Below are 13,145 nucleotides of genomic sequence, written 5' to 3'. Positions count from 1 at the left end.
TTAAACCACAGTATCCAATGGTAATTGAGAACTGGACACTTTCCCTTGGCGTCTAGTTGGTCTCAAAAATCATTCTCAACACTGCAGTTAGCTATAGGTAGCTATTAATATTTTGAGTTGATGACTAAGCTAAACCCATTTGCTACCTCTGAGTTAATGGGCAAGGTCTATCCTTTAATCTTCCACGCTCTACCCTATAGTGCAAGTATTGGTAAACTTTTTCTGTAAAGGGCCAGATAACTATTTTAAGCCTTACTAGCCATACAATCTCTTATCACAACTATTCACCTCTGCTATTGTAGCCTGAAGTCAACCATGGACAATACATAGCGAATGAACATTGTTCCATTAAAACTTTATGAGTGTGACTGTGTTCCAACAAAATTTTATTTACAAAAATAAAAAAACAGGGAACAAATGGGATTTGGCCTGGGAGCTCTAGTTTGCCAACCTCCCCTCTAGGGCAAGAAACTGGTTTTGATTCATTTAATAAATAATTAGGTGTCTTCCACATTCCAGGCACTGTGTTAAGTTTTGATTATATAGCAATAATCATCACATGTAGGCCCCAGGTCATGAGGTATTTAACCCTTAACTGAGTATGGTTTGGGGGCTTTTAGCATTTTGGATTTTGGGTTTGGGTTTTGTTTTCTGAGACAGAGTCTCCCTCTGTTGCCCAGGCTGGAGTGAAGTGGCACAATCACAGCTCACTGCAGCCTCAACCTCCCAGGGCTCAGATGATCCTCTCACCTCCCATCCTCCCCGGTAGCTGGAACTACAGGTACATGCCACCACGCCTAGCTAATTTTGTGTATTTTTTGTAGAGGTGGGGTTTCAACATGTTCCCCAGGGATTGCAGGTGTCAACCACTGCATCAGGCCTGAGTTTTTTTTTTCCATGCAGTTTGGCAGATTCAACGTACTTTTTTGAGGGAAAAATGTGGCTTGCCCCATGCATCCGCTTTGTCAATACATGTAAGATCTTAGGCAAATACCCTATGGAGTCATGTTCTGTGATAGTGGTATAACTAAATGTAACTTCACTGTGCCTTAGATATTAGATGCCATGGTATCAAAATTAATAACTTATAAAAAAATAGGGAACCAAATATGTTTGCATCTGATATTTATACTGGCTGCACATACCATATATTTAATATCCATATAATATTAAATAAAGCTGAAATGACCAGTTGTCTTAACTAGTCTTATGTCAGTTTCTTCCATTTGGTGTGCTATATCTGACCTCATTTTTTGTTTTTCACCATTTTAATTCAAGTTTTTGTTGCAAATCAATACAATGCATTTTTAAAATAGACCACATATTACTCATATTTTAATGAAATGTTTACCATGCCTAGATGTATTGTCCAGCCATCTACTGTTATAACTTCTTTTGTTAATTTAAAGTATCTTTTTTTTTTTTTTTTTTTTTTTTTTTGCGACAGAGTCTTGCTCTGTTGCCCAGGATGGAGCACAGTGGCATAATCTCGGCTCACTGCAGCCTCCATCTCCTCGGTTCAAGCAAGCCCCCTGCCTCAGCCTTCTGAGTAGCTGGGACTACAGGCACACACCACCACACCTAGCTAATTTTTTTGTATTTTTTAGTAGAGATGGAGTTTCACTAGGGCCAGGATGGTCTCGATCTTCTGACCTCATTGTCCGCCCACCTCGGCCTCCCAAAGTGCTGGGATTACAGATGTAAGCCACTGTGCCCAGCCTAATTTAAAATATCTTTAGTTTTCTCAATATTCATGTTTATCTTCAAAATATCTACTGTTGTTGCTTATTAAATGAGTCAAAGCTCTTGACTGATACTCAGAGATCTCCTTTATCTTAACTGAAAACTCCTGCAATTTTTTTTTCCTTCCTTTGTGCCCTGTGAGCCAGACTGCTTTTTCTGCCATAAGTATTAATGTTCCCACATTATGCTGCCTTTTGTGACTTCGCTTTCTCTTTTCTTATCCCTAGTATGTTCTTTCCTATTGAAATGTTGTAACTTTTTTTTTGCCACCTTATTCATAAATCTGCTCCTGATCTCTCCTTCTGAACTCCCATAGTATTTTGTACATCTGATGATACTTTCCATATTTTTATGTCTCCATCTTTTCCTACAAAATTGTAAGGTTTTTGAGAGCAGGTATATTTTGTTCATCTTCGAGAATATGAAATAGGAAGCAAATTCCTGTCAGAATGTGTTCCACCTAAAATGGCCAACCATTCTGGTTTGCCCAGGAATAGAGAGTTTCCTCAGCCATGAGACTTCCAGTGCTTAAAACTAGATCGTTGGCTACCCTGATTCCACTTTTTGATGTAGCTGTCTTTTTTACATAGCAGTGCTTTGCTGCAGGGTGTTTTTCTTTGTAAAATATAAATATACAAAATGAACTGGAAGGAAACTTCTGTGGGGTTTTTTTTTGAGGGGGAATGGATTTTGTTTTGCTTTTTGAGACAGTCTGGCTGTCACCCAGGCTGGAGTGCCGTGGCACAATCTCAGCTCACTGCAACCTCCACCTCCCAGGTTCAGTCGATTCTCGGGCACCAGTCTTCTTAGTAGCTGGGACTGCAGGTGTGTGTGACCATGGTCTGCTACTTTTTATATTTTCAGTAGAGATAGGGTTTTGCCGTGTTGGCCAGGCTGGTCTCGAACTCTTGGCCTTGAGTAATCCTCCTGCCTCAGCTCCCCAAAGTGTTAGGATTACAAGCATGAGCCACTGTACCCAGCCAAACAAAATTTTTTTAGTTGACAAAAATTATTTGTGCTTTTAAACAAATGTATGGAGTACTGTTTAATATGTAGACATGTAAAGATCAGATTCAGATGATAAAAAAGACTTGAAGACCAAAATGTAGGAAAATTTTGACTAAAGTTGAAAAAGAATGATGTCCTTTTCACAGGCAGAGGGATTCTTCAGTAGTTTTGGTTTATTTTTAGTAGAGACAGTTTTTTTTTTAAGAGTAGACCCTAAAAGAATGTGCAGTAAATGGTGACAGTGGTTTGACCACAACAGTCATATCTATTGCTAGAGAAATTAAAAATAGGATGTAAGATACTTACTTTCCTTTTTACAAAAGGCTTCAGATAAAGAGGAAATGGGAGCAAGTTCAAGATTATGGGCACTGTGTGGGCTAATTATTTTTTTAGAGATGACATCTCACTATGTTGTCTAGGCTGGTTTGGAACTCCTGGCCCCAAGCAATCCTCCCACTCAAGCAAGCCTCAAGTAGCTGGGACTATAGGTGGGAGCTATCATGCCCAGCTGGCAAGTGATTTTTATATGTTATGGTTTATTGTACAGTACAAGCTAGTCGCTGTTTTATTGTGAGACACTCACTAAGAAAGGTTTTCAGTTTTGTGCAGTATTTTTTCTGTTCATATTTCTATTTCTCATAAGCTGGGAAAAACATCATCAAAGTTCATTGAGTATCTTACATCTAAAACCTTAAAACAAAGTTGAGATTTATTGTCACAAAATAAATTCCCACCTACCTCCACCAAACACCCTGCCACCCATGACTTGATGACTTTAATCATACTCATCGTGTTCCCCAGAGTGCCCTCACCTTCAAGTAAACTCCCCTATTCCCTAATGATTTATAGATCCACTGGTCTAGTTTGAATATCCACTTAGGACGCCTTCCCTGATTTTAAAGGTAGACAATTGTTCTCTTCTATAGCAAGTACTTTGTTTTATAGACCCTGCTTGATTGTAAGTTAACACAGTGCAAACACTGTAAACATTTTAATTTATAAAACTAACAAAGTGTCTTATGAGCTTTAATATATAGTTGTCATGTTTGTTTTTCCTCAGATTTCTGGACCACATCACCTCTTTGTCACAGTTAAAACTAACATTTCTAATCTGGTCATTTGAAATTGAGGTGTATAGCAAAGTGATGATTTCTCTTTATATTTGGCTTTTGTATCCTTCTTTTCCTGTGTGAGAAATAATAAGGCCCTGTATAAGGTAGTGGAGTAGAGAGAATGGAATTGATTCCAGAGTTACCAAGGTAGAATGAATGAGATGTGGTAATGGGGTGAAGAGAGAGGAATCCATGACAACTCCCAAGCATACAGTTACCTATTAAAGTAGTATGCCATTGAAGTCCTTTAGGTGTCTTAAGCACTATAAACACCTAGATAGATGTAATTTTTAAAAATAGCAAATTAACATTTACTGGCTACTTCCATATGTTACTTGTTGTGCTAAGTATTTTGTATAGGGCAAGTTATTTCTTTTGAATCTTTAAGAACCTAAGAAGTAGATACTTTTATTTCCATTTTCAAATGAGGAAATGAGACACAAAGTTTAAAATAACATGACCAAAGCCACTCAGCTAATACTTAGTAACAGTGATTTCAACCCAGACAATGGGATCTAAAGCCTATACTGAGTCAGTATACATCTCTTTAGGTTTTATAGCTAGTTCAGATGACAAAAAAAAAAAAAAAATGACATTTTTTAAGTCACATCTAGAGAATTCTTGGGAGCAGGGAGGAGTTCTACACCAATACAACCTATTGGGAAGAATCTGATAGAAACTAATAAGGTGATCTTGAACCTACATTATTTTTTTTAACCTGCTTTTGAAATATTGTTGGTCTCTGCTTTATTTTAAAATCACTTAACTATTTTGCTTATCTGTTGACTCAGCTGAGAAATCTATTGAACTGGTTCTTCTGCATTTGTCAGATTATTGATAAATTGTTATACTCTAGTTAATATAGTCTACCATACATGATCAAATACTGAACTGAAAGTTAACTACAGAAATAAAACTGGAAAAGCTAACCTTACATTACATGTCAAATTATATATTGTTGAATATTTCAGTGAGAAAATTGGTGTGATAAATTGAAAAAAAAAAAACTTGATTTACTAGCAATATTAATCCATGAAAAAGGCAAGGGAATTCTTTCCTCCTTGAGGTATAAATAGATGGTTAGAATAGAGAAAATGCTACACACAGTTTGATAGTAAACAAATTTAATACTTTCTAGATGTAGAAATCTTGTTGTTCACAGGAGACCTTTCTTGGCAGAATACATTAGTAAGATTAGGAACGTTTTCCATGTGTCCTCATGATGACAAAGACAACTCAGAAAGTAAATGCAATCTTCATTTTAGCAGCTTTCTATTAATTTTATAGTTCCTTATTAGAAGTTTTATTTTTAAAAGAGGATAGGAGATGTAGTGTTTGGGCCCATTATTTTTTCCTTCAAAAAGAATTTTTAAAGACTTATTGTGTTCAGCAGATTCGTACCAGATCCTTCTGACCAATTAGTTGAATTAGTTCATTTTATTTGGGAATGAGAAAAGGGCACAGTAATCCTCTTTAGCTATTAAAATACTACTTTCGGAGTTGGAGGCAGAAAGGAGAAATCAAGTATCTTCCCTTCTAGAAAGTGCAGTGGGAGAAGTAATATCACTTGACTTCAGGAACCAGTATTTAAATGTTTTTACTTAGGCCTCTTTTTTGTTTCCTGGTTTTTTTGTTTTTTTTGAGATGGAGTCTCTGTAGCAGAGCGCAGTGGTGCCATCTCAACTCACTGCAGCTTCTTCCCAGATTCAAGCAATTCTCCTGCCTCAGCCTCTTGAGTAACTAGGACTGACTTCAAGTGCCTGCTACCACACCTGGCTAATTTTTTATTTTTTTATTTTTAGTAGAGATGGGTTTTACCATGTTGTCCAGGCTGGTCTGGAACTCCTGACCTCAGATCATGTGCCTGCCTCAGCTTCCCAAAGTGCTGGGATTACAGGCATGAACCATGGCACCCAGCTGTTTTTTGACATATTTTAATGAAAAGAAATCATGCTTTTTGAATGTTGCTTATTGCTTTTCAAGGATTTCTTTCTTTCTTTTTTTTTTTCTTTTTTCTTTTTTGAGATGGAGTCTGACTCTGTTGCCCAGGCTGGATTGCAGTGGCACGATCTTGGCTCACTGCAACCTCCGCCTCCCAGGTTCAAGCCATTCTCATGCTCAGCCTCCTGAGTAGCTGGGACTACAGGCGCACGCCACCATGCCCAGCTAATTTTTGGACTTTTAGTAGAGACAGGGTTTCACCATGCTGGCCAGGCTGGTCTCTGCCTCAGCCTCCCAAATTTGCTGGGATTACAGGCATGAGCCACCGTACCTGGCCTGGATTTGATTCTTACAAGCATTATCATTTATTAATGAGATTTAAGAAATAAATACCCAGCAGGACAAAGCTTAATGGTAGTCTTTTGTTAAAAACAGAATTTAATATCAATCCATTGACAGGACTGTGTCCTGAGCTGTAGAGTAATTTCACCTTAATAGACTTTTTAACATAAATTTATCATTTTGTTATGCTTTTTAGTTTCCTCAGTGATTTTTAAAATCACTCTTGTAGTTCATAATTTGGATCAGTAATATATCTGCAGTTGAGTCTTATGAAGAATGTTATAGGCAATCCGGAATGTTGGATAATTAAATCAGTTATTTGCATTTTGACATGTACTTTAATATGGTGAACATATTTACATAAAGAAAACTACCCCACAAGTCCAGTTCTTATTTTCTTTGATTCATAAGTCAAACTAGTTAATAATTATTAAACTAGTTAATAATTTCTGATTAATGAAATATAATCTTAGATAAATTTACTGAATATAGAGTATGAATGGGTCTGTTTTTCTCCACTTTCTTTTTCTTTTTTTGAGACACTTTGTCACCGAGGCCAGAATGCAGTGGTGCAAACAGGGCTCACTGCAGCCTTGACCTCCTGGCCTCAAGTGATCCTCCCACCTCAGCCTCCCAAGTAGGACTACAGGTATGGGCCACCACAGTTGGGGTTTCGCCATGTTGCCCAGGTTGGTGTCAGAATCCTCATGAGTTAAAGCAATCTGCTTGTCTCTGTCTCCCAGAGTGCTAGCATTAAAGGCATGAGCCACAGCCCACTTCTTCCACCTTCATTTCAAACAGTTATGAAGCAGCCACTAAAACCTGACTCCGGAAGATGCCAAAGGAGGTTTTGTTTTCTAGTCTTTCTATGTCTTTGCTGTGGTTTGCTCTGAAACTAGAATTAAACAGCTTTTTAAACTGATAAAAAAGAACCAATGTAAGTAAAACTCCAGTCTGTAGTGTAAATGAAAAAAATTGTAGAAGTAATAATAAGTAAACAGCTTTTGAACAAATGAGTAAGGGAGTAGGTATTTTGCAAGAAATAATCAGGTGTAAAAGCTGTCAGTTACTTTCAACAATAAGGTTAGTTGTAGTCACACAAATTTTAGGTGATTATGTAAGTACTTAATTTAGGAATCTTTAAATGACCTATTACAAAAACTACCCAAAAATGTATTTAAAGATAAACAGCAGAAACATTTATGCATTTGAAAAATCAACGTATTACACAGTTCCTCTGAAGCAAAGGTAAAAAAAAAAAATTAAAAACAAGTGTAGAGGCTGGGTGCAGTGGCTCACGTTGTAATCCCGGCACTTTCGGAGGCCAATGCTGGTGGATCACACGAGGTCAGGAGTTCGAGACTAGCCTTGCTAACATGGTGAAACCCCATCTCTACTAAAAATTTTAAAAATTAGCCAGGCGTGATGGCAGGCATCTGTAATCCCAACTACTCAGGAGGCTGAGGCAGGAGAATTGCTTGAACCCAGGAGGTGGAGGTTGCAGTGAGCTGAAATTGTGCCATTGCACTCCAGCCTGGGTGACAAGAGCAAGACTCCATCTTAAAAAAAACGAATAGCGGAGAAAATGCTTTAAGTTTGAACAGTAGTGGAATTTTTAATGTTTTGGTAGCTTTCTTTAGAAATTTAATTGACGGCCAGGCACGGTGACTCACACCTATAATTGCAGCACTTCGGGAGGCCAAGGCAGGTGAATCACGAGGCCAGAAGATCGAGACCATCCTGACTAACATGGTAAAACCCTGTCTCTACTAAATTACAAAAAATTAGCCGGGTGTGGTGGCGCCCCCCTCTAGTCCCAGCTATTTGGGAGACTGAGGCAAGGAAATCGCTTGAACCCAGGAGACAGAGGTTGCAGTGAGCCGAGATTGCACCACTGCACTCCATCCTGGTGACAGCAAGACTCCATCTCAAACATAAAAAAGATATTTAATTGATTTTCTTCATCTGTAATGTTAGATTGTGTTAGAGAGGCAACGTGAATCATGTATCATGTTTATATGTGCCTACTTGATGTGAAAGTTGCACCTTCTTGCTGATGAAGTATGTATAGCTGCACTATTGATAACACCCCTAAGTTCATTTTGTATATATGCTACAGTCTTTTCTGTTTAATGGGTTGAGTAAAATGAAGAACCAGGAGTCCCTCAATAGTTGGTCTTGGTTAATTCATAGACTAAAGAGTAATAAAAAGATACAGCATTTACAGATTAATTCATACATAGGCATATTATCGTTAACTAGCAATTCTTAACTCTACAGATAGTTTGAAACTGCATCTAGTTTTTACAAATAAATGCTATTGTTTACAAGGAATACCATAAAGAGAGCTCATGTAAATGAAAAAATCCTATCACTTACATTGGAAATTCAAACTAGAATGTTATACAGAAGACCAATAGCACCTTAATTTTAGGCACAGTATTTAGCTAGTATCTGTCATTGATAACAGCTTCATTTAACTTGTGTTGCCTCTAACTTCTTGAAGGTTGTTCATTCTAAAATTTCTTACAGAGTTTATGTTTCTGTGGATTATAGTTTTTATTTTTCTTCCAAAATCTCTTCACTTTAAATGGTAGTACATGGCAGTAATACCTTCTAATAGTCAGAACTCTTAACCTTGTTTTCTACTGATGTACAAATAGTTAAAAATGAGCACTCAGAATATACTCATTTACTGTGGCACACCAGTTAAAGTACTAACAAGTCCTTTGTTCCATATTTATCTTTTGATTCTAAATAAACTTTTTGGTTTGCTAATTATTAATATAATGGTAAATATTGTATTGATGTAAGATAGGCATTTAAAATGTCAGTATTTACATTGTTTATAGTATTTTTCTTTAAAGCACTTTAAATATGCTTAATGTAATTTTCAGTAGTTAAGCATCTCTTAGCCCTTTTTGAGAAGTGTTTCCTGAGAACTAATTAAGGTTTAAAGGATAGAATTACACTTTCTTTTATGTTTACCTGGTTTTTTTTAAATAGGTACCATCACCGTCAGTTTATTAATCTAAAAAACATTTTTCTCTTCCAACATCAATATTTTATACTCTATGAATTGAGTAGACAAACTCAGTATTTTTGAGTTTTCTAAAAGTCTTATTTCTTAAAAATGGCAGTAATTATCAACATTCTTGTAATAATGTTGGAGTAAGTATAGAACAGCTTCACAATTCCTGTTAACCTTCAGTTTTTGTTTTATTTCATTTGTTTTACAGTTTTTCCTGTTTACTAACAGGAAAATTATCAGAAATAAAAACATAAGGAAAAAAAAACAATTACCTATCCCACCACCTTATTATGTGTGTGTGTTTTTTTTCTTTCCTTTTTTTTTTTTTTGAGATGGAGTCTCACTCTGTTGCTTGGGCTGGAGTGTAGTGCAGTGGCGCGACCTTGGCTCACAGCAACCTCTGCCACCCGGGTTCAAGCGATTCTTCTGCCTCAGCGTCCTGAGTAGCTGGGATTACAGGCACACACCACCGTTCCTGGCTAATTTTTGTAATTTTTAGTAGAGACGGGATTTCACCGTGTTAGCCAGTATTGTCTCGTTTTTTTCTTTTTTTTATTTCAGGGAATTGAAGTTCATTTTCTATTTTCTATCATAATCTCAAGATTTTCTCAGTACTCTTGAAGTACTGTAATAATGAGATTCTTCCTAGGCTGTCAAAATTACAGTCTGTATAATTTGAGGTACAATAGATTTCATTAAGACTTATGTGGTTAATATTAAGGGTCAGAGATAATGCCAATATTATAGGATTTTTGTTTAGTAATGTGTTTTTTTGAGTACTTAAAAGAGGGTTATTTCCCAGTCATTATCTCTCAACATTTTCAAATGATTCAAAATACTTATGTATGCTTATCTTTTTTGCCTTTTAATATTGACATGGAGGGTTCTTATATGTTTTATTGAGCTAGTAGATTAAAAGGTAGAGCAGTGATTCTCAACTAAAGGAATAGCCGTTCTCTGTTGAGTGGCAGCTCAATCATTGCCATTACTCTTATTTTAAAAGTTACCTTTTATTGACTGATAGTATGTGTAAGGTTTTGTGTCAGTGACTTTGAAAAATTATTACATTTCTTTTCTTATTCTTTCTTTAATTTATTGAACACATATTGTATTTCAGGTACTGTTTCAGGGAATATAGCAGTGAGTAAAATAGACAAAAATCCCTATCCTCATGGAGTTTACATTATTTGTAATCCATCTCACAACATTATCATGTAGCTGTTACTATCTTCATTTTACCTTTGGAAGGAAGGTGAGGCTCTGAAAGGTTTCATGATTTGCCCAAGGTTATAGAAAATCAGGATTTGAAACTTAGGTACCACTAGCCACTACGCTATGCTGTCAAAATTGTCCCCCTATGGGGTTCTGTGAAAAAGAACAATTAGTCTCAGTGTCTTAAATAGTACTTGTCACAAATCTCTTTGAAAATCACTATCTGCATTTTAAACTGTGCATGAAATTTTAGGGAATTGACATATTTCGAAGTGCTCATTCTTAACCTAAACTAAGGACTTCAGAAAAAGAACACTTGAACCAGAAAGGTTATGCCTGGAGGTCACAAATACACTACACAAATACAAGTGCTGCTACTCTTTCCTTGTCCACAAGTCAGTGACGTTGCTTACTGAGCAGAGTTGTCTTTTCTGCAAAATGAAATGCAACCACACCATCCTAAAAGCAGAACTAATAATGACCATTGCCAGTCATTCGGAGTTGGCATTCACAATAAAATCTGTTATTCCAGTCTTAAAAGTCTTTAAACAGTGTTTTCAATAGTGATAAAAGGAACAAAATATAGATAGATACAATAACTAACCTGACTCATTCTAGCAACAAATGATAATACTCATTCATGGATAAATGAAGCAAGTGAAAAGAGTCCCAGTCTTCTCACTAAGAAGTGTAAATCCCATAGCCAACTTAGCCACCTTTGTGAAATAAGAAAATAAAGGCATACATCTCTTAAAAAAGAAAAGCACCTCTAGTAAATGTATAGTTTGTTTGTTTTTTTTTTGAGACGGAGTTTCGCTCTTGTTACCCAGGCTGGAGTGCAATGGCGTGATCTCGGCTCACTGCAACCTTCGGCTCACCGCAACCTCCGCCTCCTGGGTTCAGGCAATTCTCCTGCCTCAGCCTCCTGAGTAGCTGGGATTACAGGCATGCGCCACCGTGCCCAGCTAATTTTTTGTATTTTTAGTAGAGACGGGGTTTCACCATGTTGACCAGGATGGTCTCGATCTCTTGACCTCGTGATCCACCCACCTCGGCCTCCCAAAGTGCTAGGATTACAGGCTTGAGCCACCGCGCCCGGTCCAATGTATAGTGTTTTTATATTCAGTTGTGGTTTTTTTTCCCCCCCCGAAACACGGTTTTGCACTGTCACCCAGGCTGGAGTGCAATGACGTGATCTTGGCTCACTGCAACCTCCACCTCCCGAGTTCAAGCAATTCTCGTGCCTCAGCCTCCCGAGTAGCTGGGATTACAGCCATGTGTCACCACGCTCAGCTAGTTTTTTTTGTATTTTTAGTAGAGATGGTGTTTCACTATGTTGGCCAGGCTGGTCTTGAACTCCTGACCTCAGGTGATCCACCTGCCTCAGCTTCCCAAAGTGCTGGGATCACAGGCGTGAGACACCATGCTCGGCCTATATTCAGTATTTTAAAATTGTGGTTTTTATGTTGTTTTAGTCAGTTGTGTTATGTTTGGAGGTTTTAGTGAATATAAATAGTTATGCAACCATCACTACAACCAGTTTTTAGAATACTTCTGTCATCCCCAAAAGGTTTCCTGTGACTGTATGTAGTCAGTCCCATTCCCCCAGTGGAGGAAGGGTGGAGAATTGGATGCTCATATTTCCCTTGGAACAGCAATATTGAACAGATTTGGGATTACTGTACTTCCATTTCTTAATGAACATGCAACATCAGTTCCTCCTATGGCTTTGTTTGTACAGGTAGCCGCATCTGTAGGCTTTCATTTCTTCAGAAACAAAGACCTTTTTATTTAGTTTTTTCTAGCTTGTTTGCAAGACTTTGAAAATCTCAACCATTGTAGATTTTTTTTAATTACCAGTTTTCCATTTTAAGTTTCCTATTTCAGACCTGAACCCATTTACAAAAAGAAAGGCCACATCTTTACCTTAGCTATTGAGTCTGTTCCGGAATACTTTTGAAAGAAATAGTTAAATCAACTTTTATTTTGTATCCTATTGAATCATTTTTGTTTACTTTTTTTTCTCTCGTTTTTTTAAGACAGAATCTGTGTTGCCCAGGCTAAAGCCCAGTCATGTGATCTTGGCTCACTGCAGCCTGCACCTCCCAGATTCGATTCTCATGCTTTTTCTTTTATTTCCCCAGCCTTGCTAGGAGGAATTGAGGAATTAGGAAGTTCAATGGTTGGCAAACTTTCAAAGACAAGAGCAGCAGGTTAATGTTAGCTATAGGAGCACTGTCACTCAAGTGAGACAGTTGTTGATTGGCTGGCTTTGGGATGTGTGTGTTTGTTAACAAGCCATTCTTGATTGTCTGACTTTCAGAAGTAAGGAGCCCTCATTAATTGGTTAGTTTGTAGGAGCATATTCTCTGAGGCAAATTGTTATTGGCTGATTAAAATCATTTAGACCAGTTATTGTAGCTTTGTTAACCATGACCGAAAAATGTCATTTCTTGATTAAGAAGGTTTAAAACCTGTTCTGGTGGCTACTTTTGTAACCACTTTAATTACTGACCCTTTATTTTTTTCTAGGAATGTTGGAGCCTTTTGTTCTCATGTAATACTCCCACTCTGGAATCTTTTAAGATCTTCTATTGTTAATATACTGAAATTTTAAAATGATAAGCCTTGGTATAGATTGTTTTCTTTCTGGATTTATTTTGTTTTGATTTCTATTTCATCATACTAAACACTCGTAAGTAGATGTTTTCAGTCTGAGAACTCATATTCTTCAGTTCTGCCTCTAATTCTAGACC

The 13,145-nt window shown here is 37.1% G+C and overlaps 1 protein-coding gene across 3 annotated transcripts in view; it reads left to right on the top strand.

The window, feature by feature from the left end:
- RAP1B (RAP1B, member of RAS oncogene family) overlaps positions 1-13,145 on the top strand; it is a 42,712-nt gene that overhangs the window by 16,943 nt on the left and 12,624 nt on the right. Inside the window, exon 2 of one of the 3 annotated variants that reach the window (XM_054238302.2) lies at positions 681-781. The exons of the other annotated variants lie outside the window; for them this stretch is intronic. The gene's annotated coding sequence lies outside the window, so the exon portion shown is untranslated. The remainder of the gene's footprint in view (positions 1-680; positions 782-13,145) is intronic. 3 annotated transcript variants of the gene reach the window in all.

Source organism: Callithrix jacchus, chromosome 9 (genome assembly GCF_049354715.1).
Source record: "Callithrix jacchus isolate 240 chromosome 9, calJac240_pri, whole genome shotgun sequence".
In the NCBI taxonomy this organism is placed as follows: domain Eukaryota; kingdom Metazoa; phylum Chordata; class Mammalia; order Primates; family Cebidae; genus Callithrix; species Callithrix jacchus.
Note: the sequence above shows the minus strand (reverse complement) of the source record. Positions and strands in the feature narration are given on the sequence as shown.